Genomic DNA, 24,537 nt, shown 5'->3' on the forward strand with positions numbered 1-24,537 from the left:
TCGGGCTCTTGTTGCTTCCCGTCTGAAGATGCTGGATCCTGAATACCCAAAGGGTCTTGCTCTCTTCGCTCCTCCAATGCGACTATGGACGTGCCGGCTGGCTGACATACAGGCTGCTGATCTCTCGGTCCCTCCCCAGTCACGGATGCACTAGCCCGCGCAGGTTGAAAGTGCTCCCTTTGTTCGGTTAGATGGCTTTCAGAGGTTATGACCTCTTCCTCTTCATGATGCTCCTTGGACGAAGGAAGTTGATTCGTGACATATCTCCGCATTGACATGCTCTGCATCATCCTTTCTCTTTCTTTTTTGGCTCTTTGTTGAGCGCCACTGGGCCTCTGCCGCTTCATTTTGTTCCTGAGAATAGCAAGACTGGGAATTAATTTTTTAGTTTTAATACCCATGCTGCGAGAGGCTCAGACAATCTCTTTATACAAACGTATGGTCAATACATTCAAAACAACTACTGCCCGGAATTGAAAAGTGGAATATGGTAGCGTTTCGTTGGTTTCTTTAGTAAAGTTTGTAGAGTCGGTCAGGGATCGAGTTATGAGAGCGATAGATGTGATTTGAAAAGGTTAGTTGTTACCTGGAACATAAAAATGCGCTAATCAAGCATCCTCGCCTCGTAACAATATATTTAAATGCCCCGCATTCCTCATAATGAGATATCAGGCTACGTATTGTCCTAACCACACATGGTTTTCATGAAATAACAGAGCGGTGCTGTACCTTTTTAATGCATTTAAAGTCGCAGTGGCTTTTGTCGTTGTGATCGCACATTTTCGCCGTGTAACACAATATTATTGCCCGCATATAAAAGGATTCCCTTTGAAGGTGAGTCTTTCTTAGTCTACTTAGGCGTGAAAATTTCTCTGTCTGTGTGTCTGTCTGTCTGTCATAAATAAAGCGGAATGCTTCATACTTGCCAGTACTGTTCAGCAAAAAGAAACCATTGGAATTGCCATAAGACGAAAGTCATATTAGCAGTGTAGCAAAAACGCCTTAAAAATGATTAGGACCACAAAATACAAAAACAGCTCGCGCTCCAGCCTTAACCTCGTGGTGGCACTCTCCTAGCCAAGCAGTAAGAAAAGGTGCCAAGTGATGGCGCGCGAGCAGTGCCAAGGCAGAATCGAATTGATTTTAGCAAGCCTCTATCACATTTATTATGGGTCGAGCGAGACGGGAGGCGAAGAGCGTGTAGGGTGGGTGCGAGAAAAAGGAGAGACGTTACGTTACAGGGGACGCAGAAGGCTGTAGTCTTTCGACGACATTTGTAGGGAAGCGAGGAGATACGAGGTCATTTTTTAAGGTGTTGCATCATAACGAGATTTCGAAACCCGATAAGGCCCTTGGTCCTTGGTCCCAATAGGAAGTTTCGTTGGAGTCTACCAACAAATGTTCGAGTGAATATTGGTATAAAATCAGAAAAAAGTTAAGGAAAAAAAAACAGGCTGAACTGAGGTAAAAACTACCTCACAAAACCACTTAAACGATCTTTTTTGAGCCTGTTGAACGCGTAACTTTAGTCTTTCCCTGGATTAACCATTCCGGCGAAAAGAACAGAACATGAACAGAGCCCTTCCAAGGTAATTACACTGTCAGCGTAGGTCATATATGTCCCCATCAATTAGCACAATGAAAAGCTCAGTCACATTTGAGGTAGAACATCAGTAATTTTCAAGTAGTACCCCCATTCTTATAGTTAAGAATACGTTGGGTCGGTAGCAAGTGAAAAGAACAACACGTTCAAAATGGCGCAGAAAGGCTACACCTTGCGCGAGATAATTCACAAAAAATAGGCAGCGTATGTGCTGAGTTTGCTGCAATTGTCGTCGAAAGTTTTCTGTGCCGAAAGTTTTCTGTCGCCCCTGCCACGTAAATACCTCTTCTCTTTCCCGCTCACCTCTGATGCTGTTGACGTCCCGTCTCGCTCGTCAAGGGACCTTTTGTTACTGTTGGACCTAATATGCCACTACGAGGGTAGGGCCGAGCGCGAGCGCCTTTTTTTATTTAAGTTTTCGGTCAAAACATTATCACTAATCACGTATTTTGAATGAAAAACAAAGTATTTTAAATGCAAATACCACTCGTATATTCAAGCTTGGCTTCTAAAATGCCTACATTTTTCGTTTAGCTGGACGATGTTGCAAGTGTGAGGTGTGTCTCTAGACTTAGTGGTTTGCAAACGTTTTTCCTGTACCAACTTCTCGTTGAATAATTCTTTTCAACTTTTGGTCGGGTGGCTGAATCGAGAAAGACAGCCAGACAGGTTTTCACGCCTAAGTAGACCAAGAAGCACTATCGTCTTTACAAGAACAGATCGCCCACTCGTGCTGTTCCAAGCAGAACAAGAAACAAGGGATAAAGAAAAAGATGTACGCTGTCCCAACTGATAGCGCGCGAGCAGTGAGAAGGCGGGGAAACCCGCCATAGGAGCGAGAGGAGCGAGAGGAGAAGGGAAGAGCGTGAGGGGTGGGAATAGATAACGGAGGAGCGGCTGGGGCGGCAGAAGACTGCCCTACATTTCTACACGAATCAAGCATATTCGCGGCAGATATTTTCATTCTTAGAAATTAAAATGCTTGATCAAACGCAGCTGTTCTTAATAGCGCCCTCCCGCTCTCGGACAAGCTTTTTACGATAAGACTTGTCCTAAGCTGCGGATGGAAAGTTGTATGAAAGGCGATTTGCCGCTTTCCTTAGGGTGTCCCTTATTAAGGTCCCCGTCACGCCCCTGGCCACTCCTGAGGAATCAGAAGCCCGAAATACCCTACACATTACAGGGTAGCAGCCTATTTGCAACCAAAAGCTCTTAACAATTTTTGCGGATTCTATAGATGACTACACCCAATGAACATGAACTGAAGGAATAATATCAAGATGATCAAGAGAATCCATGACCTCAAGTCCTGAATATGGCAGTGTCCTTCGAGCTCTAGTAGAGAACTGCGTAGGTGATGCAAATTTTCGGACATTCATCCTTAAATTTAGAGTAGGCCCACTTCTTGTTCTGTTCTCTTGTGAACATTTTCTTGGCGGAGACGAAGGTTACATGCCATTTTGTTTGAAAATGGCGAGGCCGAGTTATATATGATAAATGTTAAGCATAAACCAGTCATGGTTATAAAGTCACCATATATAAAGAGATCCGATGGTCTATTATTTTAATAAAGAGTGCTGGCAGGTTAGTCTGAAATTTGTGCTGTTCGTGTGTTTGCTAGAAACCACAAGTAAAGCATGATGTTTGTTTCAGCCGTTCCTGTTATCGCCGGTCTACATGGTCTTGGTGACCTTGTCTTCTGAAATTTGTCTGACAAAAAAGCATGATGTATATAAAAAACATTAACGTCTGTATATAAAAACTAAGTAAAAAGCAAGCACGCATATTTTGTAAAATATATAAAACATTTTTATAAAAAGGTTTGTTATTACGTAGCCCCCAAAGCATCTGACGTAAATGACATATTTATATAGTAAACTGAATCAAACAAAAACTACGACATAACGCGCACCCATTCTAGGCACTAGCGAAAACAGCCGAGTGCTGTGCATTTGCAAATGCGGTACGCAAAAGAAAACAAACAAGAAAGCCAATACAGAAACGAAACGCTGTATCAAAAAGCTATAAAGCTAAAACAATTACTGCCCTGCATACATGCTACATGTCCTTGAAAAAGATAAAAGTAAGTTTTTTGAGTCTGCATTGCATACTACATAATTTTCACCTTAAACGCGATTTGCAATGTCTATAATGAGAGGAAAAACAGGCAATAATAAAGCGCCAAACAGTAGCAAGTAGCTTGATATGTCGTTTCTGGGGCGCGAAAAAATAGCAGCCAAGCAAGAAGTAAAGAAGAGTTTCTTGCGGCAGCGCGTAGTTAAATGTGTCCAACAAGAGCGGAGTTGAAAATTGAGGGATTGTACCGGGCACCGAAATAGTGCCATGTCGCACAGTCAAGACCGAGCAAAGGGCAGCTTGAAAGAGCACCAGAGGTTATGGGTGTCAGAACACCACTCGAGAAGTCGAAATTGGCTATTTCCTCTCCAGGCTATGTGATGCCGACGTAACACGGGCTTGTAAGAGACTACTCAGAAACAACCGGGAAGTTTAAGGGGAATGCACGGAAAACAACTACCCCTTCAATATGGTAAATTGTCGTATGCAACCCGAAACAGAGCTTGATCAACGAAAGGTAGACGGGAAAGATCATTTATCACGACGAATAAACACCACTGGTTCGAATTGGCTTTTTTATTGTAAAGGCTATATCCAAAGATCCTGCGTGAAGAGTGAAGGTGAAAGCAAGTAGAAATAAGCGGCTTGGAGATTCAGTAAAGAGGCCTACACGGTACACCAGCATGTTTAAGAGCAGTAAACTTTGATTGAAACACGGTATATAAATGGCTGCACTAAGAATATTGCCGCGAGTTTTTTCCAAAGGCAGCATCCGCGGTCACTGAGCATCCGCGGTCAGAGTTTGGCGTTTGAAATTGCCACTTTCCAAGTAGTTTTCAATTGTAATCTTTACATCGAAAATAGGAGCAAATAAGAATATCACAATTTCCGGGGGAAGTAGTGTGTGGATGTACAAAACCCCCAGATGTTTACAACAAATTCATCGTTTCCTTCCAGGTGCTATAGGTAAATATTCTATCACACATTTTAAACTAAGTCGATATATTATAAAGTCTTACAGCAATTAACCCGATATAAAATGTGAAATACAAGCTTACCTGTGCAGACTGCTGGGACTGCGTTGTCAAGGTCGTGCCCACAGCACCACGGAGAAGATGCTGGTCGGAGTCTTAAACTAACTCCATGACATTAGTCAACAGCCATGAGCCATGCGGCTCAAGGTAGGAAGATGGTGAGAAGACCTAACGGTGCGGAATTTTATAACCAGCGATCTCTTCGAGGAATCGAATTTTCCCAGAAACATTCGAACAGCGTTCTGCAGCCCTCTTCGCCTAGCACAGAAAGTCTCCCTCCCCACTCAGTAATTGGATGAACTCCGACACCTTCCAGGATGCGCAATAATAAGAGGACCGCAAGAAGTGTGACAGGAAAGGAGAAAAAATAAACGTGCTGTACCAGGTATTTGTTTCAATTCGCTGTGCTCCTCGCTTCACTGCGCTCGCTTAAGACAGCTCCTAGAAACTTAGAAAGGTCAACATTTTTATAGCAACATTCATAAAGTGCTTAGCCCCAACCCCGGGCCAACATCACTTATCGGACGATCCCGTGAATACATTCGAGTGACAGAAAGGGGGACAAAACAGGGGTGCCGTACCAAATGTTAGGAAAATTGTACATCGTTAATCCAACATGGCTCATTGGCTTTACGTTCGCAAAAACTGTAAGAACCAAACACGTACGGCCCCACCCGTCATTGTGCAGTGAAAAGGCGACGTTTGGTGCGGACTGGAGCACCACCCCCCTCCATAATAGCCCCACCGCGCTGCACTTTGAAACCCAAAAATGAAACTGGGGAGAAAGGGGGCTGTTGAGTGAGGCTCGCTGCGGTGGCATCTCTCCTTCGCTTAATTTAAGCTGTCCAATCTGATTGAAGGTATATAGGCGTAACAGCTACATTTACCGGACCTCTTCAGAAGACGTTCGTCATAGTGCTGAATGCCGTGCCAACTAGGCTAGACCGATGCTTTGCGAGCGTCGCGCCTCAATTAATTACAGGCGTCCGCAGGTCTGGGAACCCCGCCTGTCAGCATCTCGCGACGGGTGAGCTTTACCTGAGAAATAGTTGCGGGAGGTTACCGGGAAACGGTAACCTCCAGGTTATCCATAAGAAAGACGACATGAAGGACTTGAAAAATTATAGGCCGATCAGCTTACTGTCAGTCGTCTACAAGGTATTTACCAAGGTAATCGCTAACCGAATCTCTGACCTTATATTTCAGTCAACCCAAAGAACAAGCAGGGTTCCGTAAAGGTTATTCAACAATGGACCATATTTGCACGATCAATCAGGTGATAGAAAAGTGCGCTGAGTATACCGAACCCCTATATATAGCCTTCATAGATTATGAGAAAGCATTTGACTCGGTCGAAACCCTTGCAGTCATTCAGGCATTACGGAACCAGGGGGTAGATGAGCATTATGTAAGAATACTAGAGGGTATCTACAATGGGTCTACAGCTACCATCATCCTCTATAGGGAGAGCAGTAAAATACCTATAAGGAAGGGTGTCAGACAAGGAGACACAATCTCTCCAATGTTATTCACAGCATGCTTACAAGAAGTATTCAGAACGTTGGATTGGGAACAGGTAGGAGTAAGGGTTAATGAAGAATACCTGAGTAACCTCAGATTTGCTGATGACGTTTCCTTGCTAAGTAACTCGGGGGACGAATTGCAAAGCATGCTTTCCGCACTGGGCGAACAGAGTATAACCGTGGGCCTGAAAAGTTTTATGCAGAAAACTAAAGTAATGATCAATAACCTCGGGACAGCACAGCAGTTTGAGATAGGTGGCGAGGCAGTGGAAGTGGTAAGCGAATATATCTACTTAGGCCATGTTGTGACCCCAGATCCCAACCACGAGGCAGAGATAATTAGAAGGATCAGATAGGGGTGGGGAGCATATGGCAGACATTCTCAGATAATGAATAGCAGCCTACCATTGTCGCTGAAGAAGAAAGTGTATGACAGCTGCATCTTACAGGTACTCACCTACGGTGCAGAAACTTGAAGGCTCACTAAGAGGGTTAAACTTAAATTGAGAACGACTCAGCGGGCAATGGAGCGGAAAATGATAGGTGTAACATTAAGGGACAAGAAGAGAGCGGAGTGGGTCAGGGAGCAAACTGGTGTAAAGACATATTAGTAAAAATTAAGAATAAGAAATGGACGTGGGCAGGGCAAGTAATGCGAAGGCAAGATAACCGCTGGTCATTAAAGGTAACAGAGTGGATCCCTAGAGAAGGCAAGCGTTGCAGGGGGCGGCGGAAAGTTAGATGTGCAGATGAGATCAAGGTGTTTGCGGGGATAAATTGGTGACAGTTGGCACAGGACCGAGGTAATTGGAGAATAATGGGAGAGGCCTTTGCCCCGCAGTGGGCGTAGATAGGCTGGTGATGATGATGATGATGATGATGATGATTATGACCGGGAAACGGGGGTAGGAAGTGCGAGCTCAAACACGCACGCACCCGTGACTAACACCCAGCAGTACCCAAGTCGTTGCTCATCCGTCCTTTTTAGCCGAAAGAAATGTGGATTAGCAGAAGAAAGGGAGGACAGCTGAATAGAAACGTTGTGCCTTGTAATGAATTGCAAGCAGAAATCTTGCAATGCTGTAAGCATTAGAAGGTAAACTACACATGGTTCATGGCCGGCACCTGCGTCTGCGTCGCAATCTCCAAACGCACGAAGAACAAAATCTCCCCCTCTTCCCCATTTTTAACAAATAAATTGTCTCGGTGCTCGGTTCCTGACCTGTCTCTTTGTATCATACCTTACCGACTGGGATGTAACGTCTCTGCCGTTTATGAGAGGCGCGTCGGGGTTTTTTTCGTCCCTAGCCAAAGCAGCGAGGAGTGACATAAATAGCGGAATGTGATCGTGAACAGGCAATGTTTTATATTTGCTTATTTACTCGTTTAATAATTTCTGCCTCTTACAGTTATGTGTAATAACGTCCCTAAAAAGAAAGGATCGTTTACTGACGTACTCTAGCAAGATGCCTCCAATCGAAACATAGAGCACACTTCGTGTTGCTTTATGGGGTCGCTTTGCACGATGACCGGTCCGGGGCCACAAGTTCAGGACCATTTTTTTCGGGTTTTGCGATGAGTTACAGAAAGCAGCTGTAGCTCGTGTTCTATCGGAACTATCCAAAAGCAAATTATGACATTGTTCTGACTACATGACCTTGGGTCCTGGGAACGTTTATCTCCATAGGTATTATGATAGCTGTCAGTCGAGGTTGCAATACAAGTAACATGAAGCTGGTGCTCCTAGGCCACTCACCGCGTAATATGTATAGTCCCATGTTTGTTTGATAGAATAAAACTGCAGTCCTTACTAATTTATTTAACGTAACTAAATTCAGGTGGCGTGGTCTACATATCGCGCATGAACATCTAATCTATGTCTGCGTCACTATTGAATTTTCCGCAGTAGCTTAATTTGCACAATGGACCTCTTTCCAGTAGCGTAGCCCTGTAGCGGCGGCCCACCGAACCACACATTGGGGATCATGGAAGAACAGTCCCCCTTTTCCTTCTGCCTGCCCGGCGCAGTTGAGGAAAGCGTCCCAGGCGCCACGCATTGTTTCGGTGGCAGAAAAATTTCTCGATTGCCGCCGTAGCGCCTACCTGTCGGCCGTTTTTGAGTGCTTTAAGAGAAGTGGGGTGGTAAACAATAAACTGAATTTAAAGGTCTGCCAGCCCAGCCATAGCCTCTGGGGAGTTGGAGCGGCATTAATACAACCCCACGCAACCTGGTTCGTTATGCTAGCGGCGGGCAAGTGCGGTGTGGGTGGAACTTTCTAAAAAATCTCAAGCCACAGCCGCCGTTCCAACTTTCCGTCCAGACTATACCGCAGCGCAAGAATGGGGCATGACGGAGCATGTTCCCGTTAGGAAACACTATGCACGTGTTTTGCTCTCGGCAGCGACACAGCGATAAAAACTGCACACGGTAAACTACGCGAACAAAGACGAAAACGAACAATTTTAAATTGAAAACAATAAAGCAAAAAAGTATAAAAATTGATATAAAAAGACGAAGGTAACAGCACAGATAAATGAGCAGCACGTAGCTGGCTCGGCGCTCGCAAGGGGGTAATGCAATATGCCGACATTTTGTTTGCATTTTGAACCCCAATCATTTCGAATCGGCCGTTGGAAGTGAGACTAGCGCGTGCGCAGAGAGCTAGAGGAGAAAGGTCCCCTGAAATGACTGGAATTTGTTGTTTGAATGAAAAGTACTTCACTTCACCAAAGAGCCATTTATTACACCGGCTGTGTCGTTCTAATTGAAACTTACCTTCTGCGGCTTTCAAATCAGTGATCACCGCAAATGTTTCTTAGCCATGGCAGCTAAGTCAACATGAAAGTCTCAGTTGAAACAAACTCAGTTGAAACAAGCAGTATGTCAAACTAGGGAACCAAAACAATGTACCCAGTCCGCTTGAAATGGAAGTACATATATGCTTCCGTTTTTACATTTTCTTAATTATATCAGAACATTTACTGAGTCCGATAAGTAGCTTTAGTAAGGCATAGGCCTGGTCCAAACACACAAAACCGTGTCAGGTGTAATGCGCAAACATAGGAATCAAGCATTGTATATATCAAGGCCAAACCCGCGTAGACGACCTCCTAGCTCCCATTGAAAAGAAGTGCAGCATTAGGCGGAGCATGATGAGAGCCTGCTACACACAAGTGTACCACCTGCAGAATGGCTCTCGAAGGGAAAGAAAGCACGGGTGGAGCGGAAATACGTTGAGCGATGATACCAGGAGATCTGGCGGAAAAGATTAATATAAGAGCGCTCTATGGGAGGTGAGGTCGTCCTGCACATAGTTTATTTATCTATTTCAAGTACCCTCAGGGCCCAGACGGCATAACAAAAAGGAGTTAAAAGGGAAAAAGAAATCTTTGAAAAAATGTAGCGTAAGCTAGTGTTATGAAACGTTGATATGAAGAAATGAATACACGCAATAACCGAATGAAATATGGTAGTATCACTTAGGTCACAAAAAAAAAAGATGAAAGCGTATCACTTAGGTGACAAAAAAAGATGAAAGCAGTAAGTGCCAGTCACAACATTACAGAATAAATAAAAAGATTTTAGACGCTCCAACCAAGGTAGCTAGTTCATTTTTAGCGCTTTATTAGAAGTTGACCGCAGAAACTGTTCCACCCAAAGTCGGAAGGCGTTCTGGGTATAAAAGAATTAAAACACGACTTTGTGCAACAATGACTGACGCCTACCTTGTTAGTATGATCTAATATATAGGACATACGTGGCTGGTGATATCAACGCATGTTTCAAATGTTCGTTCTTGGGATATCATAAAAAAAGTGAAAACCATGACAGTTTTATACATTTTCCTAGAGTTGTAATGATACGAACGATTCCATAAACGTTGCGATTTCTGTGCGGTGATAAATGGGATTAATAAAACGAACTCCGTGATTTTGTAGTGCTTTCAGGGCGTTGTTGAGCAATGTAGTATGCGGGACGCGGGTAACGTCGCGGCCTATTCAAATTTACTGCGTAGAAGTATTATACCGACAACTAATTTGACAGGAGCAGGGGTCATAAACAAAATTCCTACAATGCACCCTACGCTCACTTATATTTGAAGATGATGTGCGTAATAGCATGATCATTCTATGTTAAATTTCTGTTTAGAAAAACGTATTTTTATCGAGCAACTGTGCGTAGGTGCATGTCTCTAATGGCGTAGGTAAGGTGACCAGAGGTGGCACAGTGAGGGGCGCGTAAGTCTTCATTAACACCCATGAAGTGACATTTTACCACTTTTAACTCCTGTTTGCGATACTATAAACACTACGATTGCACTTCTGTGATGCCGTTAAAGCGTTCACCTCTCGATAGACAACACAACATTTGGCAAATACCCTAACTTGTCATTTATGAGAAGTTGTTAAGAAAGTCATAATGCATGTGGAAAATAGCAATGGGCGTAGGACTGACCCCCGATGAACTCCTAATGTTACCAATATACGCGACGAATTGCAGCCATTAGCAAACACGGAGAGTAACGATCAACGGGGGGTTTATCCGGAATTTCAATTTTTAGGGGCGAAGCTCCTTAGGGCGTGGGTCTGTCCATCCTCGACGTATGTATGTAGCCACCTCTAAATTAGTTCTTGGATTGTTTACTAGATGGCGTGGCTACCTCTAGTTTAGTTCTTGGATTGTTTACTAGATGGCGGTACTTGTATATGATGAAAAGATGCGCTTGGATTGTTTACTAGATGGCGTGGCTACCTCTAGTTTAGTTCTTGGATTGTTTACTAGATGGCGGGGAGCGTTGTAATAAAATCCGTTCGCTGTTGGCGCGCGCTCGGAGTCGCCCGATGGATAAGGCTGCAGATGTGCGAGCCCGCGAGGCAGAAGCGCTCCGTGAAGCTGCGCGACGCCGCCGCCAAGACCCTGCCGTACGAGAGCGGGAGGCCGAAGCGTGTCGTCTGGCTGCGCGACGACGCCGCCAAGATCCCAGCGTTCGAGAACGAGAGGCCCAAGCGTCACGGCAACGGCGCGAGGACCCTGCCGTACGCGAAGCGGCACGGCTGCGGCGCGAAGAGGATCTCCAAAACGTCAGAGAACGGGAAGCGGCGAGAAAGCGCGCGTATCGGCAGGCAGACCCCGATGCAGTGAGAGCTCGTGAGGCGTCTGCAAAACGCATCAGGCGAGCTCAGCCCCAAGGTGCCGACGCGCGGTTTAAGCGAGACTTTCTAGACGTTACGTTCGGACACAGATGTAGTGGGCGAACTTTTATTGAAGAGTCACGGTTTTACCGATGATTTCCCCTCAGGAGCTTCGCCCACTCAGGAGCTTCGCACGGAGCGCTTCTGCCTCGCGGGCTCGCACATCTGCAGCCTTATCCATCGGGCGACTCCGAGCGCGCGCCAACAGCGAACGGATTTTATTACAACGCTCCCCGCCATCTAGTAAACAATCCAAGAACTAAACTACAGGTAGCCACGCCATCTAGTAAACAATCCAAGCGCATCTTTTCATCATATATAAGTACCGCCATCTAGTAAACAATCCAAGAACTAAACTAGAGGTAGCCACGCCATCTAGTAAACAATCGAAGAACTAAACTAGAGGTGGCTACATACATACGTCGAGGATGGACAGACCCACGCCCTAAGGAGCTTCGCCCCTAAAAGGTTCATTGCAATTCAGAAACAATCTTTTCCACTTCCCCTGCACCGGACGTCGAAATAAGGTTTACGTCTCCCTCTCTCTCCTCGAAAACGCTTTCCTGAGAGAACGGGGAAAGGGGTGTCTCCACGCGCAGGTGAAGCACCGACGCTACAGTCCACAAGTTTCCCCGTATACATCTTTGCCAGGTCTCACGGAGGGCAGAGGAGACCAACGCAGAAATTATTGGAAACGTGTGTGTCTCCCTTTCTTAGATTCGAGAGGAGAAGCCCTCCTTCGTCGTGCCTTCATGCGCAATAGAATGCAGACATGCCCAGCAGCAGACGCACTGCGTTACCGTGAAGCGCTGTGCTTCAAGTGAATTCTTGTGACAATGAAAGCCCTGCTGGGGGGCTGCTTTTCAAATGAAAGTTAAACGCCAGCGAGTGGAGATTTAGGCGCATAAAAGCGCTGCCGGGGACACGCAGCTTTACTGCCACCCCCTCCCCCCCCCCACCTCCCCGGAAGGCACAAGGTTGCTCCCCACACCCTCCGGCGGCATCGCGGTAACTCTTCACGCCACGCACATTATCAGATAACCCCCGCGCATTTTTGAATGCCATAATTCTCCTTGTCTTCCCCATTATACTGAAAATGGAGGAGAATTTGAATAGGCAGCCGCAGCTTAGTGGCAGTCGTATTCCAGTTTTCGACGTCCACTAAAGACACTGAAGAGGCACGAGCGGCACCCCCCCCCCCCTCGCTACCGAGGCGGCTGGTACCCGGGGCCCAGGGTCTCTCCGCCGCCACCCCCCCTAGCGACGCTATTGTTACCCGTCCAGCAAATTTCGCTAAGCCGGATAGACTGGCCTTCAATTGATGGCGTGGGACTCGCTGTCGGGAGAAGTTCTGCCTGTTGCCGAGGGACGAGCACCGCATCCCCTCGAATGCCGCTCTTTCTCCGTCCTTCAACCTACCGCGGCGTGAATGAGGCAGAAGGGAAAGGAGCAGGACGTAGGGGGGGGGGGTGGAGGGAGCGGCGGCGGACGAGCGGAGGCGGGAGGGCGAGCGCGTGCACCAACGACAGAAAAAGGAAATAAGGATGCTGGGGAGTTTAATAAAAATGAGTACGAGGGTGCAAATGAACATGGGTAAACAAGAGAAAAACGGAAACGCTAGTGAGCTAAGCGTCTGCTGAAAAGCGCAGAAAATAAAAGAATGGCAAGCTTTATCGGCATGAATGGACGCCTAACCTTAAACTTCGACGACAGCTTTGGGAACTAATGAAACGGTGGTAGTCAGTGATCACAGTACGGTACGTTCAATTACTCAAATAATTCGCTTGGCAAACAACGCCTCGGCTGATTTCGCTTGCATAACCAGCCGAGGCGATCTTAGCCTCAACCGTATTTTGCAAGCGGTATATAGCCTGACAAAATTATTTGCAACGTGCCAAGTTATCACGTTCCAAATTTTGAAGACTACAATTTCTCTCGCTACATAAACACAAACTTTGTCGTCTGTATTTCTGACTTACTTTAGTAAACAGTTTGAACAAAGAGAAATGGCTCTGCTGTGCGCGCCGCCGTGTTTCACAGCTGCTGTGGACGTTTACGGTTCAGAGTGAGTTGCCCCATACCTCACATTGAGGATATTTGGAAAACAAGTATGCGGGATATTGGTGTGAAGGGATGCTACATCTAAAATGTAGCATCCCTTGGATGCAGCATCCGTTTACACCAATATCCCGCATGAAGACGGTATACGGGCAACACTCCATGCATATAATGAGTCGATCTGCGAAAAAGTAATTGGCAGTTCCACTTTGGTCACCCTTTTAAAATTGATACTAAAATTTAACAACTTTGAATGCAATGGCATCCATTACGTTCAAATTAACGGGACCTCTATGGGCACACCCATTGGCCCTAATTATGCGAATATTTTCATGGGTGTACTCGAAAACGAATTTTTGGCCAGCCGTTCGCTGAAACCTTTCTACTACAGGTGGTTCATTGACGACATCTTCATGATTTGGCAGCACGGGGAAGCTCAGCTGTCATCTTTTATTGACGAGTTTAATAACGCTCATCCATCCATTTCTGTTAGCCATACATACTCGGACCAAACGATCAACTTTCTGGATGTAACTTTGACTTTGTGTGAGGGTCAACTGACTACAAAAGTTTATAGGAAGCCTACTGATAAACAACAGTACCTATATTTCAATAGCTACCATGTAAAGCACTGCAAAACCAGCATACCCTATAGTCAGGTGCTTCGATTTAAAAGAATATGTTCCGAACAGGCTGATTTTAATTAAAACTGTGCCCAACTCCGTAGTGCTTTAATTAAGCAGAAGTACCCACCCGACATCATCGACGACGCCATTAAGCGCGCTGATAGCCATGACCGCAAAGCACTTTTATGCCGCAAAACAAGACAGCCGGTTTATTCCAATACAAACTTGATTCTCACATTTTCCGCGCCTGCACAAAATGTAAATGCCGTTCTAGAAAAGCACCATAATATAATGTTACAGAGCAAGCGATTGAAATCTATATTCCGAGAACCACCATGCGTAACGTACAGAAGATCGCAAAATTTACGCGACCTGCTTAAATCACCTAATAACATAGGTAAAGTGCCTACTGGCTGCCGCCCTTGCAACGAACCGCCTTGCAAGGTGTGCAATCATATGACTACATCCATAAGCGCAAGCAGCACAGCATCTAACTTCAGTTTAAAGATAAATGGGAACTATACTTGCGACACGAGCAACGTGGTTTATCTACTTAAATGCGATATCTGTAAAATGCAGTACGTTGGCGAGACCAAAACCCCCTTCCGGCAGCGGTTCAACAACCACAAGGCTCATATCGCTACACTACCTCACCTTCCGATATCAAAGCATGCCAATGTCGCGGGCCACTCATTTGACCATATCAAAGCAACGATACTTGAATCTGGCTTCAGTACGCATCATGACAGGGAAGTCCGCGAATCCTTTCTTATATAAAAATTCGAGACAATAGCACGTGGTTTAAATGAAAGCTCAGGAAAACTTAGTTGCTTGCATCAGTGACCGTATCCTCTTCTCTCTCCCCTTACTTTTTGTGCGCGTGTGTGCTTGACAGTGCTGATTTCTTATACTGCACGTGCCGGACTTATTATTATGTTGTATTCATCCGAAAAGATTGGCGCATGCGGCCTCGGCATATTGCATTTGAATTGCTTACTTTGTCATCCCATCACATGACCTTGCAACGATCACCTTTATATGCTGTGTGACTACAGCCGCTGCTGTTATTCTGACGAAGTCCGGTCCCTCTACCGAAACGTTAAACCTTTTCTTTTTTCGACGTGTGTCTTTCTTTTTTTGCTACGACTTGCCGGTGTCCAAGAAATATTTTCCTGCAATATATAAGGGCTTCCTGCCAGTTACCCGCTCATGCCAGGCGGTAGACGTTTGAGTCACGCCCCAGGGGTTGAAAAGAAGGTCCCCTTCTCCCCGTGTAGTCAGACTGGCGCTGGCTACCACCCTCAAGCGTCAAATACAATTCTAGTAAATATAAATAGCCCAGAAAGTGAAGGAGAACACAGTCGCCCAGATAGCCTAATTGGTAAGGCATTCGACATGTAATCGAAAGGCGTGGGTTCGGTCCCCACTCTGGGCGCGTGTTTTTCTTTCTTTCTTTTGTATATTTAAAAAACAATGTGTACTTCATTAACCGTAGTGAAAAAGAAAAGAGCCTAACCACACCCCTATGCCTCCTTTGGCGTTGTAGACTGCTGACCTATCTTTCTGTATTTCCTCAGCGAGCCCCTCATTTCCTTACTATATTATTCTGCGAAAGCCTAGCGAGGGTCTCGGTTCTGGCAGCCTTGATGCCTAGGTAGCATAAGAGGGCTTCCCGCCAGTTACCCGCTCATGACAGGTGGTAGACGTTTGAGTCACGCCCCGGGGGTTCAAAAGAAGGTCCCCTTCTTCCCGTGTAGTCAGAGTGGCGCTGGCTACCACCCTCAAGCGTCAGATACTATTCTAGTAAATATAAATAGCCCAGAAAGTGAAGGAGAACACCGTCGCCCAGATAGCCGAATTGGTAAGGCATTCGACATGCAATCGAAAGGCGTGGGTTCGTTCCCCACTCTGGGCGCGTGTTTTTCTTGCTTTCTTCTGTATATTTAAAAAAAATGTGTACTTCATTACCCGTAGTGAAAAAGAAAAGAGCCTAACCATACCCCTATGCCTCCTTTGGCGTTGTAGACTGCTGACCTATCTTTCTGTATTTCTTCACCGAGCCCCTCATTTCCTTATTATATATATATATATATATATATATATATATATATATATATATATATATATATATATATATATATATATATATAGTCATGCCCGCGTGTTTTTCTTTCTTTCTTCTGTATATTATAAAAAATGTGGCTTTCATTAACAGTAGTAAAAAAAGAAAAGAACCTAACCACACCCCTATGCCTCCTTTGGCGTTGTAGACTGCTGACCTATCTTTCTGTATATACATATATATATATATATATATATATATATATATATATATATATATATATATATATATATATATATATATATCTATATATATATATATATATATATATATATATATATATATATATATATATATATATATATATATATATATATATATATATATATTCGTGAAGTAGAGTCTGTAGTTGCTGCAGGAATACGCACAAAGTAAAAGTATGCTCTCCGGGGACTTTATTTCCAACGTTTCGACCTGAGACAGGTCTTCCTCAGGAATGAAAGCTTTGGGAAAAAATTGTACGGACTCAGGGTAGGGGCGGCGTCCCAAAACACAGGCCACATGAGAACCAAACAAACAAACCATCACACATTCCATACAGAGCTTATTCTGCAAATGCAAGCGAGAAAGTCACAGAAAGAAACAGAAAAACGAAATAAAGAGGGGGGGGGCAGAGGAACATACTGCATGAAGGCGAGTAGTGGGAATGACAGCAAATGCGGCAAATTCATGGGTGGCGAAAGGCCGAAAAGCATCGGGTGTTTCCAAGAGGGGACAACAACAAAGCACATGCCGCCACGAGCAGTGAGTTTACATGCGCGTCACCGGTAATAAAGAATAACTACCGACCGTCTTCAACGGCAAGGGAAAGAAAGCAAGCGGGGCCCTATACTGTATTTTGAGCCTAGACAGCTTCCGCGTCTTTGGGGGGTCTCACAAAAGCCAATGGGGGAGCCCATTTGAGGCATCTCCTTCCCCGCCGGCACCCCCTTCAGTACACGGCGTCGCGTCGTGTCACGCCAGGTGAATGCACGGCGTGTTAACTGTTATAACTCGGCCTGCCGGCGGCACGGGTGGACCCCTGGGCTTGTTCTACGAAAATATGGGCGAGCGCGGCAATTTGTAAAAACACGAAAACAAGAAGGGAGAGTCGATTGTCGGTGTGTGTCGTGCCTTCGTGGCAACCAAAAAATCTGATAGAAAAATAACGAAACAATGAAAAAGAGAAGCAAAGCAAAACATAAGCGAAAAGACAGAAACGACGCGCGCACGCCGTGAGCACTAGCATTGGGGATCACAATGTGAATACAAGGTGCCCGAGGCATAAGCCACAAGAAACACCAAAATAAAATACTTGTACACGCTCGGTTGAAATTGGAAGCTTCAACATTCCATTTCACATTTCCCAAGGAAAAAATGGATATGAATTCTGGTGACATAAACAGGCAATGGGTACAATCTGGCTATTACTGGGGCCTGTTATGCTTGCTAAGCGCTGAGACAAGGAAATGAGGGAGAAAAAAATAACAAATAGTTGGGTTGGGAAGGGAAGTATTGGTAACGGGTCGGAAGCGGACGAGACAATTATAGCGACAGTGGAACATAGGGGTAGGTTGTTGGAGTTTCACTGCACAATTTTACACCTGGAGCAACAGGCTGCCTGTGCACCTCAGACGTGCAATGCCTTGCGCGGGAAAGGCCGATGCACACGAACGGCTTAATATAAGCATAGCAACCGGACAACAAAACTACATGGTCTCGTATGTCCCGGGGTCACAATGCCTCAACGGTCTTGCCGCGTACGAATTACAGTCATAGTTCCAGGACTCTCATTAAGACTAGCCTTCAGTGTATTAAATTTATAAATTAAGTAAGACTCACATTGTTTTCGCCTCCTACAGCTAGAAAAACTGCTCTGTAGGAGTGTGACTTTAATGTTATCTAAAGAGTGATTTGGCGTCGCTAGGTGTCTGGAGAAGGAAGGTTTGGGAGTGCTTTGGTGTGACAGCGGTGATTGTTACACCGCATTCGAGACGTTTCATCGGTCTGTCCTATATAATGCATGTTACATCCGTCACACTCCAGTAGGTAAAACAAATTGGACGAGTCACAATCAATAGACCCACGTACAGAATATCGGAAGTCCGAATGTGTCCTGACTGCACCCTCGCTGTCTGTACATGTTTACGGCCCAAACATCGGTTTTTGAAATACCGCCGGCAGCCTAATTGCTGGGTGTCCCTGTTTTTGGCGTGTACAAGACAGCCCCTATGCTGTTTGCACGCCTGTGTACTACACGCGGAGGATCACTGAAAATTTTGGAAAGTCACTCGCTCTGCTGGAGAATGTTGAAGTGCTTTTTTAAAATTGGATTCACGTTTGGCGGGCTACTAGTGAAAGTTAATACTAAATTAGCGCGGCAATCATTGCCATCATTCACGTGTGTTACGATTTAAACTTGCCGCCCTAGATATGGCACCGTCAACAAGGGCCTGCGCGTAATGCTGTTTGACGAAAACGCCCCACATTCGGCTGGCGTTCGAGCGAAAGTCTTCATCCCTGAGCAAGTTCTTCTAAGTCTATGTGCCTGGGAATACGGGATGGCCATTCTGCAATGACGTGGGTGGCAGCTTTCGAAGGGACCCCGCCCGCACATAAACCTGCACGTCCAAGAAACTAATTTCGGTGCGAGAGTACTCGTAGATGAATGAAATAATGCGATGAACTTTGTTGAATTCTTCTATAAAGGCAATAAGTCGTTGCTCAGTGTCTGTCCATGTCGTGAAAATGCCATCAAGGACTCGCTTGTACAGTGCAGGTGAACTGTCTCAAGTAGAGAGGAATTGCGTGTTAATATTGTGCATGAATATGGTGGCATTATTGGGTGCCATTTTTGTTCCCATCGGAGTGCCACTTGTTTAGAGAAAGAATTCGTGTTCAAATTCAGATTTGTTGAGTTGTAATACCACGTGACGTGCCGGCTTGCGTGTCTTCATAACAGTGCTGGAAAACGTTGCGCGCACAAACTGCCATCGGCGCGCCGCCGCTATTAATATATCTTTAACACGCGCTTCTTCCCCCTCCCACTCCGCTCTTTTCCTGTCCCTTAATGTTACATCGATCGTCTTCCATTCCACTGGTCACTGAGTCGTCCTTAATTTGAGTTCAACCCTTTTACTTGGGCTCCAAGTTTCTTCAACGGTAGGTGAGTGCCGCTAAGATTCAGCTATGATACATCTACTTCAGGGACAATGGTAGTCCGCCATTCATTATCTGCGAATGCCTGCCGAATTCCCTCCACCCCATTCATATCGTTCTAATTAACTCTGCGTCATGATTGAAATCCGGCGTCACGACTTGGCCCAAGTACATACGTTCACTCACCACTTCCACTGCCTCGCCACCTATCTCAAACAACTGTACTCTTCCGAAGTTTTTAGCTGTTACTTTATTATTCTGCATTTTAATTTTCACCCGACGATCGTACTCTGCTTGTACAGTGCGAAAATGATGCTTTGCAATTCCTCCCCCGAATTACTTAGCAAGGCATCGTCATCAGCGCAACCGAAATAACTCAGGTATTCTTCCCTAACCATTGCGCCCACCTGTTCCCTAACGCCCACCTGTTCCCTAACCATTGCTCCCACCAGGTTTCCGGAACTATGAATGCAAGATTTATGCGTTACGGTGAAAGAAACAACATAGGTGGGTAACACAGGGTAAAATGTTTGGTTTGCGGAAATCATGGGGAAAACAGAAGAGTTCAAGTTGCAGTACACCAAATCAGAGCTGGTTCAGTCTTACAGTTTGAGCTTTTGTCCGTAATTGGAGGGGAAGGAAATGGAAGGCAGTTAAAGGGAGGATGGAAAAATAGGCATTGCCCTGTCAAGGTTGTGGTGCAGGCCAGTAGCGGATACACAGAGCATTGGCCTGATGGTGAAACAACACCCATTGCAGCTGATATGGATCTGGTGCCTCGTTCTCTGGTCGACAGCCGTAGGGCGCCATGGTTCTGGCCGCCCGGTCGGCAGGCCAGAGAACCAGTAGACTCACCCGGAAACCAGAAGTGCGGTAGGTTATTCTACCCTAAACGTCTTCCTCTACTTCTGCCCTATCGGCATCGGGATGAGGACGCTCAAACAGAATTGCCTTCTGTGCGTTGCACACCGCATCTTTTGGGGATAGACCGTACGCATGCGATTTTGTCCTCCATCATATCACAGACCCTTACTGCTCCTGCGGTAAATAAATGACATTGTGAATGCAGTGCTCTCATGTCCGCGAATCCGCCTGTGCAGTGAGTGTTGCTGGGTTTTACTGGGGAAGGGAATTTAAAAAAAAATTGCCGCATGTACCCAACATCGTGTTGGCATTAATATAGTACAGTCAATGTTAACGCCCCAGGTCGGATTCCAGGTTATAGGGAAGAATAAATATTTTAACTGTTAGAAGTTTCTAAAATGTTGATGCTAAACAGTGTGAAGGCAGAACGTCAAAATGTTCTCAATACCAACATAAATACACATTGGCAACCTTCCTCCTGACGATGTTTTTACATAAATGCGGCATCACACGCTGAAGAATTAGCACAACATTCTTCAGCTTCACGGCCACCAATTTAGAGCAGCGTTTTGTGAATTCGTATAGAAGATGATGATTGTGTTTAATTGCGCAAGGTCTTCGAGGCCAACTACTGCCAAAAGAACAGTGTTCTGTCTCACATTAGTTATACGCTGCAAGATTTCGTTAAAAGATGGTTATGTAAAATTGGTGTACAGGGTCAATGATTGTCAGTAAAAAGTGAAATAACCGTGTTAAGAGCACAGAAAAAGGTTTGGGCTAAAAATCAGGGAGCCTCGGGGAGTTTTTTTTGCCTAGCAATAAAATGCCACAGAAATGTACCTCAGCAGTGCCCTCATTATTGCCGGACTAGCTGTGGTCATGTGCGATAAGAACGTTTTCTTTAAAAAATCTACTTCAGCAAAGTAGTACAAAGCTTGTTGTTAACTAATTATTCTTTCATCTGAGAGAAAGTGTACCTGGTGTAGTGGTATGTGTTGTGTGTACATATTTGCGACGTGTTTCTGTCTTTGTGTTTCGAGTACACTACATTCAACTAGGATATGGAGTACATAGAGAAATCCTCCACATTATTCCCGCCTTCGCCGTAGTGTTTTGTTCAAACGTATTCATGTGTGCCGTGTGCGTGCCCTATTCTTAAACGACACAGAACAACTTCCATAGGTATGTGTAGTTTTTGGTTAGGTGTCTGCATATGTGTGGTTTTCTGTCTGCGTTCCCCAGTGTTCCTGCCAGAGTTCTCGGAGTTTTCTTTTAGGAGCGATTTGAGGTAGCACTAAGGTACTCATACAATGCCCACATTTCTAGGAAGAGCAGCAGCAGCTGCCTCTCTATCAGCAGCCTCATTTCCAGATATTCCACAATTGCCAGGAAGCTAGCAGACTATGATGTTGGGCTCGATCGAGTATGCTGATATGATAGTGTTTATGATCGCGTTAACACTGCAGTCTTATGGGGCTTCGCTAAAATAGGGCTGTCATTACACTCAGCGAATCACTGTGTATGTCTGGCAAACTATCGAAATTTTGTTTTATGTGTTCTACACGCATCGTAATCCCTTGGGCTTGACCTGTGAAAATGCTCCTGATAGGTTTAGCATTTCTGACGTGGAGAGGTTCAGTCCATGCTCAGCACATAATACCGCAGAGTCTGTTTTTGACGCATCTGCGTAGAAGTCTGTACATTGATATTTATGTTTAAGGGTTAAGATGTTGAAGTATCAAGTCGCAAGGGGCTCTGTTCTTGCCTAGTTTTTTAAAACATAAGTCATACCCGGGCGCTAGCTTCCAAGGGGCTAGCTTCCATCAGACAAAGTGGTTTTGTAGGTGTCTTTTTCAAACCATACATGTTGCATTGGATGCTAGAGCGTTTAAGTTTATCCTGTGTGCCTGTGAAGTGAAGGCCTTTTATGGAATAAAGTTACTGTAGATGTGTCATATGTTAGGACGTTCAATTGATGCTTTACGACTGAGGTTGATTTTACTGCGCATTGCAATACTGTATAGGCACGCCGATTTTCGAGTGACCACATATCTGATTAAAAATATAAGCTTTCTATTGGGCTCTTACGGAAAGAACCAGTTGCCAATCACAAGTTTTCATGGTAAACAGGATCCCGCAATTTAGCACAGCCTTTGGGGCTACCCATACATCGCGCTACCATAATCAAATCTCAATCCGATAAGGCTCTTGAAGATATTTATAAGGCATGACCCACCCGTGCATTACGATTGACGAGAGAGAATCTTAAGAATTTTCATTGCTTTTATACATCTTAATCCTAGTTTTTTTGTCTCGAAAATAAAAGATGATTCCTCATCCATCTTCCCACCCAAAAATGTATGCTCTTTCTTTAGTAGAATGATTGTTCCATCAAGATTCATACATTTTCCCGGCCGCACGCATCGCAGTTTATTAAACAGCACACACGAGATCTCGTCTCCATTAAACTTGGAAGCATTCTTATTTGCCAATCTCGAGAGGCTGTTTACTCCTAGCTGAATTCGTCTCTCACAGATGGCCAAATTGCACGATTGAAAACTAATCTGAATGTCGTCCACACAAAGAACCTAAAACATTGAGCAGGGCAACACTTTCCCTATAGAGTTCATTTTGACAAAAAAGAGGGAGCAACTCAAAACGCCTCCTCAGTTTATGCCACTTTCTTGAGTATACACTCTCGATAAAACATTGCCAAGCCGAACGCGATGTGTCATGTGCGAAAGGTAGTACTGTATAATGTTTACCATGTTGCAACAAATTCGAAACGAGCAGAGATCTATCAAGGTGCCATGACGCCATGCAGTTTCTTGCGCTTTTTCCATGTCGCCCCTATATTGGTGCTATGGCGGCACCACGATAGGGGCGACAGGCGCAGACAAAGATGCAGCCGCCACAACCGCAATAAACGGCAGCTTGGATGCAGGAAACCACGTCTGCTTCTCCGGGGCACCAGGCCGTGAAGCGAGGGCCGCTTGGAGGCAGTGAACCTCTCACTAGAGGGACACAGCAGAGTTTTAGCATAACAACTAGCGTGCGCTAAGGCTACGGCACCGGGTACCGGACCCGGTCACATGTCCGCCCGGCGGGAGTGAACGGAGGTCGTGCTTCACTGTAACGAATATGGATCTCCAACGGAGATCCATACTGGCACCAGTGGAGTGGCCTCGACGCAGTATTGGCCCAACCGAAACCTGGGTTTAGCGAGTACGTTGTTCCAAATGCGTGTCGCGTGCTGACAAAGGCGGAATGCAACTACTATGTCACGAAAAAAAGAGTGTCTGGACATTGTATGGACGCTTGGAAAGTTTCAACCCTACGTGTACGGCCGACCTTTCGGCGTAGTGGCAGGCCATAATGCGCTCTCCTGGCTGTCCTTCTTAAAAGATCCATGCGGACGCCTTGGTCGATGGGATCTGCGGCTTCAAGAGTTCGACATACACGTCATTTCCTGGTAGGGCTGGAAACATCAAGACGCTGATTCTCTGTCCCGATCGCCGCTTCCCTCTGTGTGGTTGCCTGCGTTTTCACTTATCGCCGCATTTATTGTGGTCCCTCCTTGGAATATTTATGCACAGATAAATGCAATTATCCATGAATCTCTTCCATTCTTTGTGTCCTCTCTGGTCTGTCGCCTAATTAAGAATCACGTACCCTTTACAGACAGGCTCCTTACTTCGGACCAGGTGACAGCCCTCTTTACGGCCGTAACTACCTCAACAAAGGGCGTAAATGGCTACATGTTACCCCGCGCCATCGCCGTGCCGACATTTGTGCTTCTCCGAATGCCGACCCAACCTGCGTTCAAGCTAATGTCTTCAAGAGTCCATTTTCATCGGGTCCGTTTGCGTTATTACTGCCTGGCATGTACAACTTTGTTAGGAAGTACGTCCAGTCGAGTGCCACGTGCCAGCACCACAGGCCTCCACCCGCTACTTCAGTGGGTCCCTTACAACCACTACCATCTCCAGCGAAACCCTTCCACCGTGTTGGCATTGACCTCTATGGACCTCTGTCATGTACGCCCGCTAGCAACGGGTGGATCATTCCGCTATATGCCACCTCACGCGCTAAGCCGAGACTGCTGCATTGCCAACGGCTCCAGCAGAAGACGTCGCTCCTTTTAGTTGAAGCCACGTCAATTTGCAACACGGAGTGCCTCCGGAGCTCCTTAGTTATCGCAGACGTGTGTTCTTGTTCTTCCAAGTTGTTGAGGCACTGCTAAAGGCAGGCCGCGTCGTGCATCCCAGAACTACTGCCTACCACTCACAAGCAAACAGCC

At 45.5% G+C, this 24,537-nt stretch overlaps 1 non-coding gene across 1 annotated transcript; it reads left to right on the top strand.

The window, feature by feature from the left end:
• Window positions 1-15,956: 15,956 nt before the first annotated feature.
• Trnaa-ugc (transfer RNA alanine (anticodon UGC)) lies at window positions 15,957-16,028 on the top strand. The gene has a single exon. It is a non-coding gene; the product is annotated as a tRNA-Ala (tRNA).
• The last annotated feature ends 8,509 nt before the right edge of the window (window positions 16,029-24,537 follow it).

The sequence above is a fragment of the Haemaphysalis longicornis genome, unplaced genomic scaffold (genome assembly GCF_048455015.1).
Source record: "Haemaphysalis longicornis isolate Haplotype H1 unplaced genomic scaffold, Haemaphysalis longicornis Haplotype H1 scaffold_23, whole genome shotgun sequence".
Lineage (NCBI taxonomy): Eukaryota > Metazoa > Arthropoda > Arachnida > Ixodida > Ixodidae > Haemaphysalis > Haemaphysalis longicornis.